The 22,846-nt window shown below is 50.3% G+C and overlaps 1 protein-coding gene across 4 annotated transcripts in view; it reads left to right on the top strand.

Annotated features, from left to right (window-relative positions):
- Positions 1-22,846, top strand: part of LOC132396894 (lysine-specific demethylase 6B-like) — a 245,230-nt gene that overhangs the window by 142,527 nt on the left and 79,857 nt on the right. Inside the window, exon 1 of one of the 4 annotated variants that reach the window (XM_059974951.1) lies at positions 1,484-1,650. The exons of 2 other annotated variants lie outside the window; for them this stretch is intronic. The gene's annotated coding sequence lies outside the window, so the exon portion shown is untranslated. Of the gene's footprint in view, positions 1-1,483; positions 1,651-12,996; positions 13,314-22,846 lie in introns of those variants that run through there. One more of the 4 variants, XM_059974954.1, reaches the window with a different exon arrangement.

The raw sequence follows: 22,846 nt of genomic DNA, 5'->3' as shown, positions 1-22,846 counted from the left end.
CTCTCTCCCCACCCGCATCCCCCTCTCTCTCCCCACCCGCATCCCCCTCTCTCTCCCCACCCGCATCCTCCTCTCTCTCCCCACCCGCATCCCCCTCTCTCTCCCCACCCGCATCCCCCTCTCTCTCCCCACCCGCATCCCCCTCTCTCTCCCCACCCACTTCCCCCTCTCTCTCCCCACCCACAGCCCCACTCGTCCCCACTCCAGAAAGCGGAATTTGATGGCAAACTTACCAATCACAGATGAATTGGGCTGAATAGTCTACGTTGTTTGACAATGCTTGTTCTTGGCTAGGGAGTTGGGCTCAGCACGATTATGTGGTTAGGGGTGGGGTGGGGCGGGGTATCACTCACTTCTTGCTCTCCTCCCCACCTCTGGAGGAGGCAGTGGGGCTGTCGATCAGGGCTCACTCTCAGCACACAGCTAATGTGGGGTATGCCCAGGGGCAGCCTGGCTGGATGGGCAGGGGGACAAGATGGAGAAAGCTGTGGAATGCAACCCCTACTACGCACAGGAAGATCCCAGTGTCTGTTGCTCAGGCTGTGTTATTTCTCCCTCCTGTCACAGTGGGAGGGGAGATGGGGGTGACGTGGCCATCTTCAGTGTCCCCCTCAGGAAGCAGGTCCGTCCAAGGGGCAACAGTGACTGGTGTCTACTCATTCTTTTTTGGTACATCCAGTACCATTTTCCCACACATCCCTCATTCCTATCTCTTACCCCTCCCCAACCTCATCCCTCCTACTCCATCCTTCCCTCCTGACCCGTCCTCACCCACATATCTCACTACCTCATCCTTCCCTTCCGACCACTTCCCACCTGGCCTGCGTACCCTTCCTCACCTGCCTCTCCCTACCTTCCCTTCCCCAACTGCCCCTCCCCCACTCCTCAACTGCCCCACTTTCCTCAACTGCCCCTCCCCCACCTTCCTCAACTGCCCCTCCCCCACCTTCCCCTCTGCCTCACCCCATCTCTCTTCCCCCCTCCCTCTATCCCCATTCTTCTCGCCCCTACCAGGCTCTCCTCATTTCCCATCACCTCCTCTGCCCCCTATCCATCCTTTGCTCTTCCCCCTCCGTTCCTCCTACGCTCTTCCAGGCTTCTCTCTCCTCACCGTCAACCCAGTCCTCCCAGCTCCATTCTTCCCCCGGATGGAGGGAGGAGGGACGGGGAGCGGAAGAGGGCCAGTGAGGGGACATGAAAGGAGGGGAGGAGGAGGACACGGCTGCACTGGGGCAGGGCTGCCCCTCCGCTGTGAGGCGGCGGCGTTCAGCTGTTTATCTACATGTTGGCCGGCATGAGTCTGTCAGCTGGGAGGGAGGGAGGAGGGAACGAGGGAGGCTGCAAGGGACGGAGGAGGAACGAGGGAGGGAGCGAGGGACAGAGGAGGAGGGGAGGGGGAGGGGAGGGGGAGGCAGCTGAAAGCGAGGCTGGATGTTGAGGGTGTGCATGGGGGGAGGGGCTGCATCAGCCAGCAGCTCTTTGTTTAAAAGACCAGGGTAGAGAGAGGGAGAGTGAAAGAGAGAGAGAGAGAGAGAGAGAGAGAGAGAAAGAGAATGGTTGAGCCTGAGATTTAAAAGGACTGGATCTTTAAACAAAAAAAGGGGGATCTACTAAAACAAAGAATATTTGATAAAGGTCGTTCAGCTGGAGGTAAGTGAATCTTGCTGGTCATTTGCAAAGTTTAGAAACCTGCTTTTGTTATGAGTTCCTCATCTAATGTTTCTCTCTGAGGAAAATGTGCTCTGGATTAGCCAGTAGTTTGCCCAGCAGTGACTTTTTGCAAGGTGGCCTTGTTGTGCTGTGAGGGCTGGTGACAGGCTGGCGTGTTGTTCTGCTGGATGTTGGATTGGTTTTAAATTCAGCTTTATATTCGTCCAGATCTCCAGCGGGGACAGAGGGCTGGAGTGTCCTTGTAAATTCTTGGTTGCAACTGCACTTTCCTGTGTGTCTCTGTCTCTCTTTGTCTGTGTGTGTGAGTGTATGTGTGTGAGAGAGAGAGAGAGAGTGTGTGTGTGCAAACTCTGTTTATCTGTGTGTCTGTGTCTCCGTGTGTGTTTACATGTCTGTCTCTGAGTGTGTGTCATCTGAGTGTGTGGCTGTGGTTGTGTGAGTATGTGTTGTGTGTGTCAGCTGGGAAGAATTGTGTGCAACTGAGTGTGTGTTAATGTGTGTCTGTAAGCGTATGTGTGCATGTTTGTGTAAATTGGTGTGTCGGTGAGTGTATGCCTAAGAGTGTGAGTGTGCATGTGTCAAGTGTGTGCTTGTGAGAGTAAGCCAGTGTACGTCTGTGAGAGTGTGTGCATGCGTCTGTAAGTGTGAGTGTGTGTGTGTGTGTGTGAGAGAATGTAAGTGTTGTGCCTCACGAGCGTGTTGTGTGTTTTGGTGTATGCATGTCTTTGACATTGTGAGTCTGTATGAAAGTCTGTACTTGCATGTCTGCTTGTCAAAGTGTACTTGTGTGTGAGTGTGACTGTGTGTATGTACGTGAGTATGTGTCAGTGTGTCTCTCTGAGAGTGTGTCTCTGTTTATATCTGTGTGTGAGGGCTAGTGTATTTATGTTTGTGTCTGTATACGTGTGTGTGAGTTTGTGAGTGAGAGCTAGTGTATTTATGTTTGTGTCTGTATACGTGTGTGAGAGCTGGTGTATTTATGTGTGTGTGAGTGTGTACGTGGAAGTGTGTGCTGTGTGTGTGTTTGTGTATTTGTACGCGTGTGAGTGTTTGTGCCTGTGTATGTGTGCGTGCTCGGTTTGAAGAACCCTTCGACAGAGTGGGTAATTACAGAGAGCACTGATCTGGGATGGGATTGCATTTGATGACTCCCTCTTGTTCGTGGCCTCACTCCGAATTGCTGCTCTTTTTGTGTTGAACTTACTGCAGCTTCCTGCCAGGGGAAGATGGGGGTTGTTGAGGGGGCAGCATGCGGTGGTCTGTTACCTTCTTGTACGAGTGCAGGCAGCTTCCACTGAACACACTGACTAACTCGGAGCCGGGGGGGGGGGGGAGTTGCTGATACAATTTCATGGATGGTATTTGGGGAGAGATGGGGATGGGAGGGCAAAAGTCAAATAAGGATTGAGCCTGTGCCTGATCAACCTGATGCAGGAGGTTGATGAAGGGGTCTTTAAAGGGGCAATAGGAGTCGCTGGGGACCATTTAAATGTGGGCAGGGGTGGGGCTGACTCCAGTTGCTCTGTGTGACAAGGACCCTGGCTCCCCGGGGAGTTTGTCAGAGCAGGTGGGTGTGTGCTCGGGCCCCCCCCCCCCCACCCCCAGGACTCTCACCCAACCCCAACCCTCCTGCCCCCTCACTCCACGTCTCATTCCACCAGGGCTCCCGATAATCTTGGCCCTACGTCTCAAACCAGTCCCGCTGAAGTCCAACCCTACCGCCAATCCATGCCACCTGCCTGCTCCCTCCGGCAGTTTCCTGCACCGCCCCTCCCCCCTCAAACACCGACCCTCGATAAGCCAATGGTGGCTGGCTCTCAGGACCCACTGCCCCAGAACTTAACGACTGTCCTTCCCTCCCTCTGCAGTCCTGCTTCAGCCTTCTGGGCACACCACACACCCCTCTTCCCTGCCTCCTGCAACTGGCCAAGGGAGCCTCGACGGAGGCCATTCCTCAGTGAGGTTGTTCCTGCCCCTCCCGCTCGGTCAGTCTCCGCAGTGACATGGTGAGGACGCAGAAACCCAGCGGTCCCCGTGGTCCCGGTTCGTCCTGACCCCCTCCTTCAATTCCGACCGGATTGGACATCAACCTGTTGCTCCTTCTGGAGTCTTGCTGTGCGAGTGCTTGTGACAATGAGTGACCGTTAGGACGAGGAGGGCAGCAGGTAGGCCCCCTCCCTGCCGCCATTGAGTGAGATGGTGACTGGTAATGTCGGTGCTGCTGGGGGCCATCAGTAGTGGTCAGAGGAATGCAGGGTCCGAGCAGGTCGTACCGGCAAGGACAGGGTGGATAGTTGGTTGCAGTCGCGATACACTTTCCCGAGCCGAGAGTTGTCGGGTCCAGGACCCCAGTGTGGGCATTTGTCTTGAGTGAGTGGTGGGGCAGTGAGAGGCAGAATGGAGGAGGGAGGGAGAGTGGCAATGGAGGAGGGAGGGTGGAGATGATAGAAAGAGGGAGGTAGGGTGAAGATGAAGGATGGAGGAAGGGTAGATGAAGATGAAGAAGAGAGGGAGAGTGGAGTTGTGATGGGGGACAGGGAGAGTGTAGTTGTGATGGACAGAGAGCTGGAGGAGGGAGGGGGTTGAAGGTGTGATGGGGATGGACAGTTGGAGGAGGGAGGGTGGAAATGTGATGGGGAGACAGAGGGACAGAGGGGTACAGGTGGAGAGGGGGAAATCGAGCAATTTGCCCGTGTTTGGCAATATCCTTTTGACCTTTTCTACTGAAAGACTTGGGAGAATTTAGGATATTTACTAGTACTTGTGTTATTGGAAATGTTTGAATATGTTCTGACTTTATTTCCTGGAGTGTTGGAGAATGAGGGGAGGTATGCACAATTCAGAGGGGTTTGGATTAGGTGAGTAGGGTCAGTTTTTTTCCACTGACATTAGACGAGACTCGAACTGGAGGTCACAGGTTTACAGAGAAAGGTGAAATGTTTAAGGGGAACCTTCGGACGAGTGTTTTTAATCAGAGGGTGCTGCAAGTGTGGAACGAGCTGCCAGAGACCTATGGACTGGCTTTCAAGGACGTGTCACCTCATGGTCTCACTTCACTATTTATTATCACAATTTATGTTTGTATTTGCACAGTTTTTTTCCTCCTGCACACGGGTTGTTTATCCATCCTGCTGGCTGCGGACTTTCATTGATTCTGTTGTGTTTCTTGTATTTACTGCGAATGCCCGCAAGAAAACAAACCTCAGGGTTGTATATGGTGACGTGTATGCATAGCACATTTGCGCATGCGACGTGTTTGGAAATAAATTTACTTTGAAGCGATGAATGCGGGTTCAGTTTCTCTTGTGCCAGGATGAGGCCATCTCAGGGTGGAGGAGCAACACCTACTCCGTTTGGGTAGCCTCCAACCTGATGCAATGAATATCGATTTCTCCTTCCGATAAACACTTATCTCCCTCCTCCTACCCCCACTTCTTTCACTTCTCACCTGCCTACTTCCTTCCCTTTTCTCCCATGGTCCACTTTCCTCTCCTATCCGACGCCTCCTCCTCCTCCCAGCCAACCCTAACCCTAACCTATCACTGTTCAGCCAGCCTCCTTCCCCTTACCACACCCTTTCATTCTGGCGTCTTCCCCCTCCCTTCCTTTCCAGTCCTGAAGAAGGGTCTGGCCCAAAATGTCAACTGTTACTCATTTCCTGACCAGCAGAGTTCCTCCAGGACTTTGTGTGTGTTACATTTGAAAGAAGTTTAGATCGGTGCATTGGATGGGAAGAGTTTGGACCTCAATGGTCCAGGTGCAAATCAATGGGACTAGGTAGCAAAATGTGTCAGCATGGACTAGATGGGCTGATTGGCCTGTTCCTGTGCTGTGGTGTTGTATGACCCTATGCCTATATCCATATAACCATATAACAATCACAGCACGGAAACAGGCCATCTTGGCCCTCCTAGTCCGTGCCGAACCCTTAATCTCACCTCGTCCCACCTACCCGCACTCAGCCCATAACCCTCCACTCCTTTCCTGTCCATATACCTATCCAATTTTACCTTAAATGACACAACTGAACTGGCCTCTACTACTTCTACAGGAAGCTCATTCCACACAGCTATCACTCTTTGAGTAAAGAAATACCCCCTCGTGTTTCCCTTAAACTTCTGCCCCCTAACTCTCAAATCATGTCCTCTAGTTTGAATCTCCCCTACTCTCAATGGAAACAGCCTATTCACGTCAACTCTATCTATCCCTCTCAAAATTTTAAATACCTCGATCAAATCCCCCCTCAACCTTCTACGCTCCAATGAATAGAGACCTAACTTGTTCAACCTTTCTCTGTAACTTAATTGCTGAAACCCAGGTAACATCCTAGTAAATCGTCTCTGCACTCTCTCTAATTTATTGATATCTTTCCTATAATTCGGTGACCAGAACTGCACACAATATTCCAAATTTGGCCTTACCAATGCCTTGTACAACTTTAGCATTACATCCCAACTTCTGTACTCAATGCTTTGATTTATAAAGGCCAGCGTTCCAAAAGCCCTCTTCACCACCCTATCTACATGAGACTCCACTTTCAGGGAACTATGCACAGTTATTCCTAGATCTCTGTGTTCCTCTGCATTCCTCAATGCCCTACCATTTACTCTGTATGTTCTATTTGGATAAATAGACTATCCATGTATATCCATAAATAGACACCCACACTATCCATGTACCTGTCCCAATATATTTTAAATGTTGTTATACCTGCCTCAACCATTTCCTGTGGCAGCTCATAGTCAATACCCTTCAACCCTCTAGGTGAGGAACTTGCCCCTCGGGTCCCCTCTCACACCTCAAGTTTCACACTCCCCTGCCGTACCACCTACCCTTCGTACACCTATCGTGATTTGATATAAGCCGTGTTGCTAGCCGGCCGTGCGCGAAGCAGCAGTGCTGTTCCCGGGCCGTGGCCATTCTGGCGGTTGCACGCTGTAACTGGAATGTGGAAGGCAAGGTGTGGACGTGAGGAATCCAACCCCCCCCTTGTTGCCACCCTGGACTGTGAGTGATGTTGTCATTCCCGAGCTGATCCATGCCCTAAGCTCATCAGTCTTACCTACCATACTCCTTGCACTGAACTAACCACAATTCAGAATGTTATTCCTCCCGCGGTCAACACCCCCACCGCACTTTCACGGTGGAGTCTTCGGAGATTCGACACGTCACCAAAAGCCTTGGCAAACTTCCGTAGATGTAACGTGCCTATTGGCTGCGTTACGGCCTGGTATGGGAACACCAATGCCTTTGAGCAGAAAATCCTACAAAAGGGAGTGGATTCAGCCCAGTACATCAGGGGTAAAGCCCTCCATTACCACTGAACACATCTACATGAAACATTGTCGTAGGAAAGCAGCATCCATCATCAAAGATCCTCACCACCCAGGACGTGCTCTTTTCTCGCTGCTGCCATCAGGTAGAAGGTACAGGAGCCTTAGGACTCGCACCACCAGGTTCAGAAACAGTTACTACCCCTCAACCATCAAGCTCTTGAACAAAAGGAGATGAATACACTCATTTAAGGATGCTTTTATCTTGTTGTTTCATGCTCGTTATTTATTTATATCTGTATTTGCACAGTTTGTTGTCCATTGATCCTGTTTACAGTTACTGTTCTATAGATTTGCTAAGTATATCCACAGGAAAAAGAATCTCGGAGTTGTAGCTGGTGACATATCTATCTGATAATAAACTTTACTTTGACTCTGTGTTCTCAAGTGATAAGGTGGGTCGAGCAGTCTCCTTTGACCAAGAGCATAGTCAGCCTGCTGGAAGTTTACGGAGAGGTTCAGGAAACAAGCTAGAAGACAGCTCCAGGGTTCAAGTCCATTCCTCACGCCCGCCGTTATCTCTCCTTATCAGCGCTGCCTTCTGCTCGAGTGCTTCTATAGCTTCTCCAGAGGGTGTTGGACTGTGCCTCCTTCCATCTCGTGGCAGGACCCACCCACACTCGCTGGGTTAAACATTCTCCAGGATCCCCAATTACACTCAGCCTCATCTCTGCGCTCCCAGTTCGTGGACTCTCTCCCTTCCCCGCCTCCATCCTGGACTTTCCTCTCTCACTCGGAGCCATTTCACGGAGGTAGAGAGAGTCAGCAAGGAAGCAGACCCTCCAGCCCCTCGAGTCTGTTCCAACCCACCTGCTGCCCATATTTCATCCCCCACATCCCCATCTACCAGCTCCCCCCAGCCACACACTCGATTCACCCACTGACCTCGCACATCACTGGGATGTGGGAGGTCACAGGGAGAACATGAAAATTTGTACACGCGCACACACAAGCACACCCCACCAGGTCTCTGGAACTGTTTACAGCAGCTATACAGAATGATCTTCTGTTAGGTTTACACCTCACTCCTCAGAAACTTCAACCTCTTGGGCAGAAGAGTCTGCTTCCAATCTCTGCCCAGGACAGCCTGACCGCTTCCTACGGAGACACATTCCAAATGCATACAATGTTCTGCACCCCACCCCCTAACCTTTAGAATTCCGTAACCTCTCCTGTGCAAAAATCCAAGCCCCAAACTTTGTTGTGTGTGTCTGCACACCTCTGCCTTCACAACGGCCTTAGTCTTTGTCTGCAGGAGCCACTCTGTGGAGACGTTAAAGACATTTTAAACGACAGTAATTGTTTGCAGAATTGCTGACTAAGGGCCTTTGCGCTGACGCAGCAGTGCAGCAGCGCGATTTAAAACCTGACCCTTGCACCGGGATCGCAACCTTTGCTCTCTGACCTTCCTCCACACCCACCCCACTGGGGCTGGGAGGGTGTGCCACGACTCCAGTCAAGGGACTGACAATAGAGCACTTTCTTTTGTGTTTGGTGGCTGCAGTTCCCCACCTTGTCTCTCAAGGGTAGAGCGAGTGAACGTCACCAGGGTGGGAGAGAAGAGGAAGGGGAGGAATCTTACTTGGGAAGGTTTGTGTTGAGGGGGGGGTGGTGTTCAGAATGGAAACCAGGTTTATTATCACAGAGTTATGTTGTGATTGGTTTTGTTTAGTGGCAGCTGCACAGTGAAAGACATAAAAATTAATACAAGTTACAAACATAGTAGAAAAGAGGAATAGTGAGGTCGTGAGTTCAATGTCCATTCATAAATCTGACGGCAAAGGGGAAGAAGCTGTTCTTGAATCATTGAGTGTGTGCCTTCAGGCTCCTGTACCTCCTTCCCTGATGGTAGCAATGAGAAGGGGGCATGTCCTGCGTGGTGGGGGTCCTTAATGATGGATGCAACCTTTTTGAGGCATCGCCTTTTGAAGATGTCCTCGGTGTTGGGAAGGGTTGTGCCTGTGAGGGAGCAAGCTGAGTTTCCAGCCTCTGGCAATCCTGTGCACTGAAGCTTCCGTATGCCAGAGGGATTGTACCCGGTCAGAGTGCTGTCCACTGTGTGCCTGCAGAATCATGCCAAATCCCTTCAAGCTTGAGCCTCTGGCATGACTTCTTAAACCCTGTAAGGCAGTAGATTCCAACAGGTGCCATTCTCTCGGCCTCTGAGAAGTTGAGAGATTTTCTCTTTGGTCTTAAGTGAAGATTTTTCCCCGAGGCATGAAGTTCAAAATTCAGGAAGTTATGTCGCAGCTTTATAAAACTGGTTAAACGACATCTGGAGTATTATGTACAGTTCTGGTCACCACGTATAGGGAAGATTTTGAGGCTTTGGAGAGGCTGCAAAAGAGATTTACCAGGATGCTGCCTGGCTTAGAGGGCACATGCTGTCATGAGAGATTGGACAAACTTGGGCTGTTTTCTCTGGAGTGAGGGGACATCTGGCAGAGGTGTATAAGATTATGAGAGGCATAGACAGCTGGTGTAGAAACATGGAAAAGTACAGCACAGAAATAGGCCCTTTGGTCCATCTAGTTCATGCCAAACCATTTAAACTGTCTACTCTCATCAACCTGCACCAGGTCCACAGCCCTCCACACCCCAACGATCCATGTACCTATCCAAACTTCTCTTAAACATTGAAATCGAGCTCGCATGCACCACTTGCGCTAGCAACTCGTCCCACACTCTCACCACCCTCTGAGTAAAGGAGTTTCCCCTCCTGTTCCCCTTGCACTTTCACCTTTCACCTTAACCCATGACCTCCAGTTGTCATCCCACCCAACCTCAGTGGAAAAAGACTGTTTGCATTTGCCCTATCTATACCCCTCATAATTTTGTATACCTGTATCAAATCTCTCCTCAATCTACATTTCAAGGAATAAAGTCCTAACCTATTCAGTCTTTCCTTATAACTCAGATCCTCCAGACCTGGCAACATCCTGGTAAATTTTCTCTTTATTCTTTCAGTTTTATTTACATCTGTCCAGTGGGTAGATATCTTTTTTCCAGTTTGGAATTGTCCAGTATCAGAAGGTGTGTATTTCAGGTGAGGGGGGTAAGTTCAGAGCAGATGTGGTGGCATGTTTTTTTACTCAGAGAGCAGTGGGTGCCTGGAACGCGCTAGAGGTATGGTGGATGATGGAGGCAGATAAGTTGTTTCAGAGGCTCATAAGTATGCAAGGTGAAAGAATATGGATCACGTGCAGGCAGAAGGGATTATAGTAATTCAGGAGTCATTAGTTTGATGAGATTGGTACAGAGGTATATGAAACACGTTGAGGCAGAGAGGATTTGGCATCTGTACCCAAAGGGCCATTCCTGTCCTCCACTGATGTGTTCTTTGTGTTTGGGGCTGTCCACAGACAGAAATGTCGGTCAAACCATTAGATCAGATTGCAAATTCTTTGAAATTCTAGGAGAGGAGAGGGGGAACTGAGGGGTAACTTGTTCCGTTCAGAGGATGGTCTGTGTATGGAATGAGCTACCAGGAAGACATGGTTGAGACAGGTAAATTAAAGACATCTAGAGAGGCCAAGGGCAGGGGTTCTCAGCCTGGTTCATGGACCCCTTGGTTAGTGAGATAAAAAAAGCTTGGGTAGGAACCTCTGGAGAGAGATATGGGCCCAATACAAGCAAGCAGGGTAAGTTTAGATGGGCAGCTTGATTGTCTTGGATGAATTGGGCCTAATTCCATACGATGTGACTATGAAATGAGGGAGGACGGTGTGGTTCACCCACCCCACTTGCTCGGGATGCTGAGAAAGGCTTAGATACAGAGTGAACACCAGCAAAGCATCAATTGGCCAATCGTTTCAGTTCCTGTCCCCATTCCCGTTCCGACACGTTGGTCCACAGTCTCCTCTTCTGCCACGATGAGGCTACCCTCAGGATGGAGGAGCAACGCCTCATATTCCGCCTGGGTAGCCTCCAACCTGACGGCATTCCTCCAACTTCTGGTAGCTTTTCCCCCCTCACCCTTCCCTCTTCTTGCATTCCACATTCTGATGTCTTCCTTCTCGCCTGCCCATCCCCTCCCCTTTCTCCTATGGTCCACTCTCCTCTCCCATCACACTGCTCCAGCCCTTTGCATTTTCCACCCATCGCCTCCCAGCTTCTTGCTTCAAACTCCCCCTCCCTCACCCACCAACCTTCTCCCTCACCTGGCTTCACCTGTCACCCTTCTAGCTTGTACTCCTGGTTGTCCGCCCACCCCCACCTTCTTATTCTGGCACCTACCCCCTTCCTTTCCAGTCCTGATGAAGTGTCTCGGCCCAGAACGTCGACTGTTTATTAATTTCCGTGAACCGCTGAGTTCCTCCAGCATTTTGTGTGTGTTGGTCAGACCATAGAGATCTTGCTGTAAGGAGAGTGCGGGGTCATCCTCATCTCCAGTCTCCCTTGTTAATTGCTCTGTCCGGTAAGGAATTCCGGAATACTGACCCAGCCACAACTCTGAAAAAGAGCCATGGATCTCTATCTGAAAGATGGTGTGCCAGTTGAAGGGGAATCGGATGGTCTATTGGATCTGGTGAGGGGTGGTGGGTGTCGGAGTAGTCTGGGCAATTAGCCGTGGGGCGTTTCTGTGCCAGTGGTAGGGGCAAGGAGTGTTTGGGGAGTAAACCGGCCGCCGATTGTCCCAGGTGTGTTGAGGCACGCTCACCCAGGCATGTGGGGAGTGTTCTCTCAGAATCAGTTTTATTATCATGAAATATATTTTTATTGATTGAGATACAGCACGGATCAGGCCCCTTGAGCCACACTGTCTAGCTATCCCCTGATTTAATCCTTACGATGACCAATTAACCTGCCAGCCGGTACGTCCTTGGACTGCAGATGGAAGCTGGGACATCCGGATGAAACCCACGTGGTCACGGGAAGAGGTACAAATCCCTGCAGACAGCGGGGGGGGGGGGGGGGAGGATTTGTTGTTTTGCAGCAGCAGTAAAGAGCAGGGCGTTAAAGAATTACTTTTAAGTTGCAGAAGTAAATAAATAATACCAAACAGGAATATTGAGGTGACATTTGTGGACTGTTCAGTGATTAGATGGCAGAGGGGAGGGAAGAAGCTATTTCTGAGGGTCTTGAGGCTCCTGTACCTCCTCCCTGATGGTTGCAATGTGAACAGGGCATGAAGCAGTCTGTGAGGGTCGTTAATAATGGATGCCACCTTCTCGTTGCCCCACCTCTTGAAGATGTCCTTGATGGTGCAGAGGTTGTGTCAACATCCTCTTTCAGTTGGAGCCCCATACCAGTTAGAATGCTCTCCCCCGTGCATTAGCAGAAATCTGTGAGCGATTTTGTGACATAACAAATCTCCTAATTTATGTGTTGTCGATGGTTGGGGGGTGCTGGGGGTCTGGTGACTGGCTCACTCACAGGGCACATTATCCAGCCATTGACCTCCTGTATTCCATTGCTACTTGAGATTCCCACGTTACAATGTTGGCTATCAAGTGTTCCTTGGAATGACATGATAGGGAAATCCGTTTCCTCTCGGCTTGTTCGTTTCAGCTCAGTAACCCCAACGCCACCCGACTTCCCCAGCCCTCGAGCACATCGCTGCATCCACACTGTGACATCAGAGAATTCAGTAAACAATGCTAACAAAGTGAAACTTGAAGCTTTCACATTGCTACCATGGCAGGGAGCTTCACTCTGTTACGATGTGGGATTAACGTTCCAGGTCCAAACCTGATGGATCGAGTGGCCTCTTGCCTCTCACTGCCAGGAGTTTTCTCCCTGCCCACTCTCTTCCTCCTCTGATCTCCCAAAGGGTGACCTAATAGTGGTGCGGGATTTCTCCCGGATATCCCGCTGCTCTGGAGGGGACTGGGAGTGAGGTGTGGCCAGGCTGAGATCAGCGGCTGGAAATGAGCTGGGGCCAGGGGAGGGGCAGCCAGGCCTCGGGATATTCAGCGGTTCCTGTTGGAGAGGAAGAGGGGCTGGAATTTTCTCTGATGGTGTTTCCACAACTAACGGGACATGGCTATTTCTAAAACCAGGACTCCGTGTGTGAGTTCGGAGAGATCCCACAGGCGGAGAAGACCACCCACCCTGGCCAGTTAATGGAGAGCCCACTGTCCCTCCACCCCACAGTTACTCCATCGTAGTCCCAGGATTCTCCCCCTGCTGCACCTCCTCTCCCCACAACCCAGTCTCAGCCACTGGCTGCCACCTGCAGGGTGTGGGAGGAACCCAGTGACCACGTGTGGGATGTTACTATGCACAGTGTCGGCCTCAGTACCGCTCGGCACCACTGGACGAGGTGAAGGCGCTCGCTAACGTTGACCGGTTGAGCTCTGGTGAATGGTGAGTGCACATTACAGGCGTAACGTACTCACAAGGGTCTACACAACACACCAGCGTACACACGCACAACTTGCCACATTTGTGTGCTCTGCGGACACCTAACATTTGTGCATCATGTTGTGAAGACCACAGTTTCACCCCTGCGAAATACACCACCCCTTAATTCACTCCCTCCCCTCCCCCCCTTTCTCCTCCCTCCCCTTCTCCACTTGCCGGCACTTCCTCTCCCCTTTCCACTCCTCCTTCCTCTCTCTTACTTCCTCTCCTATCCTCTTCCTCCTCTGCCCCTCTCACCCCTCCCCTCCCTCCTTCCCCTTCTCACACTTTTCCTACTTCCCCTCCCTTCTTCGCTCCCCCACCTCTCCCCTCCTTTCCCCACCTAAACTCTTCCCCCTCTCACCCCCTAACCGCTCCCCCTTCTCTTTTTCTTTCTCCCCCCTCGTTTTTCCTCTCCTCTCCCCTCATCTCCCCTTTCCCCCTCCTCCTACCCTACCCCTTCCCTTGTGTGTATGACTGCCCAGCAGCCGACATGGAAGGCCGTGGTGAGGCTGGGGAGAGTGCAGGGAACAGTCGTGATGATGTAGCCAGGACTGAGTGACAGTGACAGGAGGGTGTTTGACAGGTTTGGCCTGTATTCATTGGAAAGCTGGAAAATAAAGGTGGGACTTTATTGAAAATTGTGACTAATGCAAGCATGAGGCAGATGGTCACTGTCTCTTGCCCAGGGTGGGAAAACTAAGCGGTAGAGGTTTAGGCTGAGAAGGGAAAGGTTTAACATTGTCACTCGGTGGGGAGGGGGTGAGTTATGGATCGAGCTGCTGGAGGAAGTGGTTGAGGGAGGTACTCATTTAGGAAGCACTTGGACAGGTGCATGGAGGGGAGGGGTTGGGGGGATAGTAGGAATTTGGGAACACGAAGTGGTGGGGCTAAATAGCCTCTGTCTGTGCTGTATTACTCCGCGGCATCCAAGGTGGAAGGTAACTTTCAGCACACCACTCAAACCTTCCCCAAATTGCTCCACAACTCGGGAGCACTCTAAGGGCACGTGGAAGCCCCTCCCCCCACTACCCTGTTACATAGGATCGACGGATCCCCTGCCACTGTACAGCAAGATCCCAGGGGCATCTTTGTGGCCAGGTAGAAGGGTCAGGAATTCTCAGTGATTGTCCAAGGCAATACCAGAGGATGTGCCCTGATCAGAATATTGAACGTTAACTACAAGTGGAACTTTGCAGCTGTCCACAGGATGTAGACCCAGTGGTCACTTTACTAAGTAACTCCGGTAAAGTGGACGCTGAGTGTATGTCTCTGGTCTCTTGCTGTTGTAGGCCATCCCCGAATACGTTCGCTCAGAGATGCTCTTCTACACACACCGTTGTAACGCGTGCGTGGTCGTTCGAGTCACTGTCACCTTCCTGTCAGCCGGACGGTCTCCTCTGACGTCTCTCATTAACAAGGGGTTTTTGCTCACAGAACTGCTGCTCACTGGATGTTTCTTGTTTCTTGCGTCATTCTCTGTAAACTCTACAGACTGTTGTGTGCAAAAATCTCTGGAGATCAGCAGGCTCTGAGATATTCAAACGACCCCGTCGGTCATCAACAATCATTCCACAGTCAGTGTCACGGAGAACCCATTGCTTCCCCATTCTGACGTTTGGTCTGGACAACAACTGAACCTCTTGACCATGTCTACATGCTTTTATGCGTTGAGTTGCTGCCACATGATCAGCTGATTGGATATTTGCATTAATGAGCGGGTGTACCTAATAAAGTGGCCACTGAGTGTACATTTAGGAACTTTTTGGAGTGGCTGTTGGGGGTGGAGAAGGGGTGGTTAAGGATCTCTGTCATCTGTAAAAGTAGATGGTGCATTTCCTAGCCCCAAAGTTCACAAGTCGCTTGTTACACCCAAGAATTTGCTGTGACATCAAGTCCCATTTCTCGGGGGTTAATCCCCAAAAAGTGATGCTGCAGAAGTGTGAAAGCATTATTTATTCAGCAGGGAAAGGGTTATTGTCATCGACAGTGAGAATTCATTGCCAAAGCAGAACACGCAGGGAATACACAGCAGGTTAGATGGCATCCTGGTATCTGTCGAGATGGGTAACGTTCTAGGCCAGTGGCCTTCTGTCAGAACTGGAGAAGTGAAACTGACCACATTAGTCTCCAGCTCTCTCCACCCCTCCCCTACAACCTGACTCAGCTTTGTGCTTTCCCATTGTGACGTAGGCTCCTCAACCTGAAACGTTAGTGTAGCTCCTCTCCCCACAGAGGCTGCCTGACCTGCTGAGTATTTCCAGAAACTGCTCTGCTTATTTCCAGTTGGACTGTACAGAGGTGCTGGTTGTTCAGTAGAGGAAGTGTTACTCATGCTCTCAGCATTTTATTCTGCATCTGTACCTTGGTCAATTATCAGTCTCTCTCTGTTTAGAAGACCAAACATTGCAGCACAGTGCAGGCCTTTCGGCCCACAATATTGTGCTGTCCTTTTTATTTTAACCTACTCCGAGGTCAATCCAACCCTTCCCTCGTGCACAGCCCTCCATTTCTCCATCGTCCATCTGCCTCCCTGTTGGTGGTTGCCCGTCGTGTCTGACCTGCGCGGGAGAGTGGAGAAGCTGTTCACATTTCTGCCTGGTGGCACGTTCACGAACCCACCACACTCTGTGTTTTAAATAAACGCTAACTGTACAGCGACCAGGTGATCTGTCGGAGTGGGGTAGGTCCCATGGAACTGAGGGGAGAGGGCGGCGTGGTGGCCTGGTGGTTAGCACAAAGCTTCACAGTACAGTCAGCTTAGGTTCAGCTAAGGAGTTGGTACGTTCTCCCCAAGACCACATGGGTTTCGTCCAGATGCTCCAGTTTCCTCCCACAGTCCAAAGGTGTGCCGCCTGGTAGACTAATTGCTCGCTGTAAATTGTCCCATGGGTTAAATCGGGGGACTGCTGGGTGACACAGCTGCAAGGGCTGTTCCCCCCGCTGTATCTCAGTGAAACGGTGGGAGGGTTAGTTATTGATATGGGGAGGTGAGAGGTATTGATGTTAGGGGTAAGGGGAGGTTGCAGAGTGGATGTGAAAGGCTGGGACGTGGAGGGGAGAGGGGGAGATGGTGAGGTAACAGTAAATCTAGGGGAGCTTAAGGGGCAGAGGGAGTGCATAGAACTACAGCACATTACAGACCCTTCGGCCCACAATGTTGTACCGACCGTGTAACCTATTCTGGAAACTGCCTAGAAATTCCTTACCACATTTTTCTAAGCTCCAAGTACCCACCTAGGAGTCTCTTAAAAGACCCTACTGTATCTGTCACCGGCAATGTGTTCCATGCACCCACCACTCTCTGTGTGAAAATCTTACCCCTGACGTCCCTTCGGTATCTATTTCCAAGCATCTTAAAATTATGCCCCCTCGTGTTAGCCATTTCAGCCTGGGGTGGGGGGGGGGGGGAGCCTCAGGCTGTCCACACGAGTAGGAGAGATGTGTAGGGGAGCAGGTTAAAGGAAGGGACTGGCAGATTAGCAGACAGTGGGGAGGAAGAAGGGAGGAGGGACATTCACCCAATCACCTTATAGTTCTCTCTTGTATTAACCATTTCTGCCCTGGGAAAAAGGTGTTGTCTGTCCATTGTATCGATGTCTCTTAAAGACATAAATGTTTATCATGTCCCCTGTTAATGTATAGTTTTTTTTGTAAGATTCCATTGTATTTCATTTTTGTTCCTGTAAATGTCTACAAGAAAATGAATCTCAAGGTAGCTTATGGTAAATGTACCTACTTTGATAATAATTCTCCTTGTTCAGCAGGGAAAGGGTTATTCATAGTGTAACGGTTTAGAGCCACAGTTTGTTCAGCGGGGAAAGGGTTACTCATTATGTAACCCACCAGGCCACTGTTTATTGAGAAGTGAGAGGGTTAGTCACAATTTACTGTAGAGAGTTGGTGTTTGTTCGGCAAGGTAAGGGTTACTCAGCATTTTATCAGACACTTGTAGTTTGACTAAATAGCAATACTGTTTATTCTGTGGGGTTGAAGTTCCAGTTTACCTACTGTGTTATGGTGTATTCAATGGGAAAAGAGTTACGTGCAATCTGACTAGATAGTTTTTCCATATATCACCCTGGTAAGGACCATGCGGTGTGCCAGTCATCCCCACACTGTGCAAGTGGTGGTGGGGGGGGGGGGGGGGGTTGGTGTCACAGACCTGTGAAGCATCGCTAACACTGAAGTAATTTGTTTAGAAAGTTCACCAAAAGGAAACGATAAATAAAAAACTTTGCCCGCTCCCTCCCTCCCTCATGGGGGTGCTGGGGATCCCCGGAGAACTCCAGCACCTTAAAAGGAGTGTGTGTGACATCATTCGGGGGTTTTATCTGAGGAGCGGGGGGGGGGGGGGTGGGGGGAAGTGGATAGATCATTGTGTGTCACCGAGGGAGGATTTCTCTTGAGAGCATCTTTACCCAAGAGTTTCCTCTTGATTCCCAGTGTGTCGGTGACCAAGTTAGTGCGAGACGTGATCACTTTGTAACTTTCAAAAGTTATGGTTTGTCAGACGAGGTAAGACTGCCACTTCTATTCGTAGAGAGTTGCTTGTATTCAGGGTAAGGGTTATTCAGTACATCAGCAAGAGGGAGGGCGAACACTGAGCACTTTATTTAGCTGAATGATGCTCGTGACGACGGAGTGTGATAAAAATACCTTGCAAACAAGTCCTTAGTACAGAATTAGTTGGAGGTGCAAAGACTTCTCAAGTCACGCCATTGAGAGCTGGGAGATCTGGATATGATCTAATCACAGTCAGCTTCTCCCACTTGTCAGCCAGGAACTAGAGTCACAGAGCACGAAACAGGCCCTTCAGCTCATCGAATCTGTGCCAACCATCAACCGATCCTGTTACATTCTTTCCACATACCCATCAACCACCCCCGCCCCCCCGCCAGCTGTGAACCCCACACCCACACACTGGGGGGTAATTTACAGTTGCTGATTAACCCAGTGACCCTGCACATCACTCGTTGGGATGTGGGAGGAACCCGGGCACCCGGGGGAAACTCGCGTAGTCACGAGGAGAACGTGCAATCTCCACACAGCCTTGCGCACACGCGTACACACACTCACGCTCACACTCAGGTCTCTGGAGCCGTGAGACAGGGCACTCACTACCCTCTGTGCCAACTGTATCAGTTTGGAAACTAGGAATACCTCGAGGCGGAAGGTAGGAATGAGTTCAGCGTGAATTGTAGTCCAATTTGGCATCCACCATGGCTGCCAACCCAGAAGACGGTTATCCTGCAGGGTGGGGCGAAGTCTTAGGAGTTTGGCACTGTGTGGGATGGGGGGGGCAGATTCAACTGTCCAAGTAGGAAGCAGTGTGCTCTGTGAGTGGGGAGGGGGAGCATCGGTGGGGGAGGTGATAGAAATGGTGGGGAGAGGGATTAGTGTGATGGTCAGCCCAGACTCAGTGGGCTGAAGGGCCTGTGTCTGAACTCAGTGACTCTATCATTGATTTACTCTGCTTTGATTGCCAGTTACAGAGGGAAACTGCATTAATTGATCAGCTGCGTTGCCCAGGGCGAATCTGACCCTTGACCTGCACAGGGCCAGGGCATTTTAGACCCCTCCCATTCCAGTCCTACCCGAGACATGATCCTGACTTGCTGCCTCATGTGAGATGTTCCTCTCTAACCACTCTCACCCACGCCTGAGTACAGGCCCACAGACTTCTCCTAGCTGTGTAGGCCGAGCTGGCCTGGGAGCCTCAAGTGGGAGCTAGGCCCAAAAAGGGAAAGGAGGGGTCTTGTTCTCAGGAAAAGTGGGCTTTCTGCTCTCTGGGCTTCATTGGCGAGAGAGGAGAGCAGCAGTAAGGTGTTTGCAGGTATGAGGGAAAGAGAGAGAGGAAGAAAGCGAGAAAGAGATCAAAAGAGAGGGGGTGGAGAAAGGGGGGATGGAGAGAGGGAGACAGAGAAAGCAAGGTGAGATGGAGAGAGGAGAGAGAGTATGGAGAGATGGAGAGAGGAGAGAGAGTATGGAGTAAAATGGAGAGAGGGAGAAAGAGGATAGAGAGAGATAGCAAGGGTGAGATAGAAAGGAGGAGAGAGTGTGAATGAGTGATAGAGATGGAGAGAGAGAAAGATAACGAGCAAGAGAGAAATAGAACAAGAGGGAGAGAAGTGGATGGAGAGAGAGTGAGGGGAGAGAGGAGCAAGATGAAGGGAGACAGCAAGTGGGAAAGAGAGAGAGAATGATAGAGAGGGAGAGAGAACAGCAGATGAAGAATTCATCCTTAAGGCAGAATCTGTTCTTAAAGTTGATAGCGCCAGTCTTCATGGGTGGTCTTGGCAGGGAGGAGATTAAGAAAAATAATTTCTGCCGTATGGCTTTTCCTTTTTGGAATGAGGGTGGAAGTCTTTTCCGAGAGGAAAGAGGAAATCAGTCTTGGTTTAATTTTAGGAATTCTGCATTTTCCTGATGTGGTTAGTTTTCCGTGGTAGGAGGTCCCGCAGCCTGAGGCCAGGCATACTGTCTCAGCTGAGGCTGCGGTGAAGTGGGGTGGATGGGTGGGGAGGGGTGTTGTCAGCCCCGCCCCTGCCGGGGTGGGCATGTGGTGGTTACAGGAGAGAACTACTGTCCCACTGTCCTGAGTAACACACAATGATTCTGCACCAGAGGTCAGTGTATCTGATCTGACGCTAAAGGGTGCCAAGGTCAGTTGAATAACTGGGGAATCCGCTGGCATCATTCTAGCATTTTAAGCCAAGCATAAAAGCCTCTTAAACGCCCATATCATATCAGCTTCCAATACCTGACAGCCTATTTCCCGGTATCCACCATTCTCTGTGAAAAAAAAACTTGTCCCCACAGACCTTCTTTAAATTTAACTCTCTCACTGTATTTGCATACCCTCTAGTAATGGGTATTTCGGCCCTGAGAAAAAGACTATCTGTGCTTCTCATCTTAATCAGCAATGCTCCCTCTTAAGGTTTGCATGTGTGTGCGTGCGCGCAAACCTTTTGCAACTAGTGCACAAAGGAGTTTAAACTGCTCACTGCTTTCAGTTTAAACTGCTTTCACCTTCTACCTTGTTGGTATGTTAAGTATATCTCACGATCATACCACTACATTCTCCTTTCTGGTTTCTGATGCAGACGTTGACGATGTGGAGTTTACAATGATTTGTCTGCAGATTTTAGAACTGGCTTATTTATAGTGTTTTTAATTGAAGAAATTATTGACTTGCTATGTCACATTCCAAAGAAGCAAAGGGCATGAAGTGCAGAACTGTCAGTTCATTTAAAGTGGTGTGGCTTAATGAAACAGTAGAAACTGCTACACAGAAAGCTCATGAGGTCAGGAACGTGCAGCTATGGGAAAATATTTATGTACAGGACAGAAACTTGAGTTACCTACATGTATTGTTGCGATGCAAAAGTTGCTGGAGAATTTGCAAGTGGAGTGATATTTGGAAACTTGACTTTTTAAAGCATCATTTAGCAAGTAAATCATGTATGGATGGTGTGCAAAAGCTCCGACAAGAAAATCCTTCGTTACCTGCGACATACGTTCTGTGAAAGTGCAAACGAACGAGGGTGCGAACAATCAAAACCAAAGGAGATCAAAGTTCTTATTAACAATGATTTGCGAGATATTAAAATTAATACCTCTCTATATATATATAATTTAGTGCGTTCAGGTTGTCACTGGTCACAGCACAAGATTTTTGTGCACACCAGTCATTACAAATTAGAGAGAACATTGTTTATCAGGGTGGAGGTAGGCCCCTACCAAAGGAGGTGTAAGGCGCTCCTTCCCTCCGCTAGCCTGCAGGTCACCCTTGGACAAGGTGTAGCACCTGCTTAGACCCCAATCGGGGTCACATGAAGCTATGGGAGCAGCTGGTGCAGATCACAAGTCCTGGTTATTTGACCACCAACGCCAGGCAGACACTTCTGTAGAAAAATTTGCCAAGAACAATCATGGAAAGACCACGATCATTGTACAATAGGGCACAGAAAGATGATGATGATTCCATCTGGTCTTCCCTCAGAGAGTCTTCAGAGAAAACAGCCCAAGTTTGTCCAACCTCTTATAGTACTCTCTCATCCAGGCAGCATCCTGGTGACTCTCTTCTGCACCCTCTCCAAATCCTCCACATCTTCCTGTAATAAGGGCATGGGAACTGCACACAATACTCCCAAGTTTCATACAAATTCGATGCGACCTCTTTATCCTCGCGTTCGATGCCTGGACTGACAAAGGCAAGCTTGCAGTCTGCCTCCGTTACTACCCTACCGACATGTACGACCACTTCCAGGGAGCTACGGACTTGGACTCCGAGATCCATGTGGTTACGAGTTCTGCCAGAATGGGAAGATGAGCTGAGTGCTTCCTTCAGCCACAGCTGACCAAGAGCTGGTTGCAGATCGCGAGTTGGTGGGCGGTCAAGTTCTGATGTCTCCTCCCCAACTTCGGACAGCCACCAGCCACCATGGTCTCAAACTGGGAGTCTCCCATTGGATCCTACTTGACAGACACCTGCCCCTGTGCCGAGCATTCTCCGATACAAAGGTCCATGAGTTGGTGAGCCACCCTCTAGTGGGGCAGGACCTTTGCGTAGTGCACGAGGCTGAAATCTCCTGAAGGGTTTCACTGGCAGCAAGGATGGCTGGCAAACTGCGGGGAAAGGCTCGTGGCTTTGTTTGGTTGCTTTAGAGCAGTTCCCTGCTCACTTCCTTGGGATTAGGATGGAGAGACGCTGGGGCAGCAGGATTTTTAATTGATACAGGGCTGTGGGGAGAGAGTGGGACAGTGGGATTAGTTTAGGGACTGATACAGGTCTGTGGGGAGAGGGTGGGACAGTGGGATTAGTTTAGGGACTGATACAGGTCTGTGGGGAGAGGGTGGGATAGTGGGATTAGTTTGGGGACTGATACAGGTCTGTGGGGAGAGAGTGGGACAGTGGGATTAGTTTGGGGACTGATACAGGTCTGTGGGGAGAGAGTGGGACAGTGGGATTAGTTTGGGGACTGATACAGGGCTGTGGGGAGAGAGTGGGACAGTGGGATTAGTTTGTGGACTGATACAGGTCTGTGGGGAGAGGGTGGGACAGTGGGATTAGTTTGGGGACTGATACAGGGCTGTGGGGAGAGAGTGGGACTGGGATTAGTTTGGGGACTGATACAGGTCTGTGGAGAGAGAGTGGGACAGTGGGATTAGTTTGGGGACTGATACAGGTCTGTGGGGAGAGAGTGGGACAGTGGGATTAGTTTGGGGACTGATACAGGTCTGTGGGGAGAGAGTGGGACAGTGGGATTAGTTTGGGGACTGATACAGGTCTGTGGGGAGAGAGTGGGACAGTGGGATTAGTTTGGGGACTGATACAGGGCTGTGGGGAGAGAGTGGGACAGTGGGATTAGTTTGGGGACTGATACAGGGCTGTGGGTAGAGAGTGGGACAGTGGGATTAGTTTGGGGACTGATACAGGTCTGTGGGGAGAGAGTGGGACAGTGGGATTAGTTTGGGGACTGATACAGGGCTGT

Source organism: Hypanus sabinus, chromosome 7 (assembly GCF_030144855.1).
Source record: "Hypanus sabinus isolate sHypSab1 chromosome 7, sHypSab1.hap1, whole genome shotgun sequence".
Lineage (NCBI taxonomy): Eukaryota > Metazoa > Chordata > Chondrichthyes > Myliobatiformes > Dasyatidae > Hypanus > Hypanus sabinus.
The sequence above is the reverse complement of the archived record's forward strand: the minus strand, read 5'-3'. Positions and strand labels throughout refer to the sequence as shown.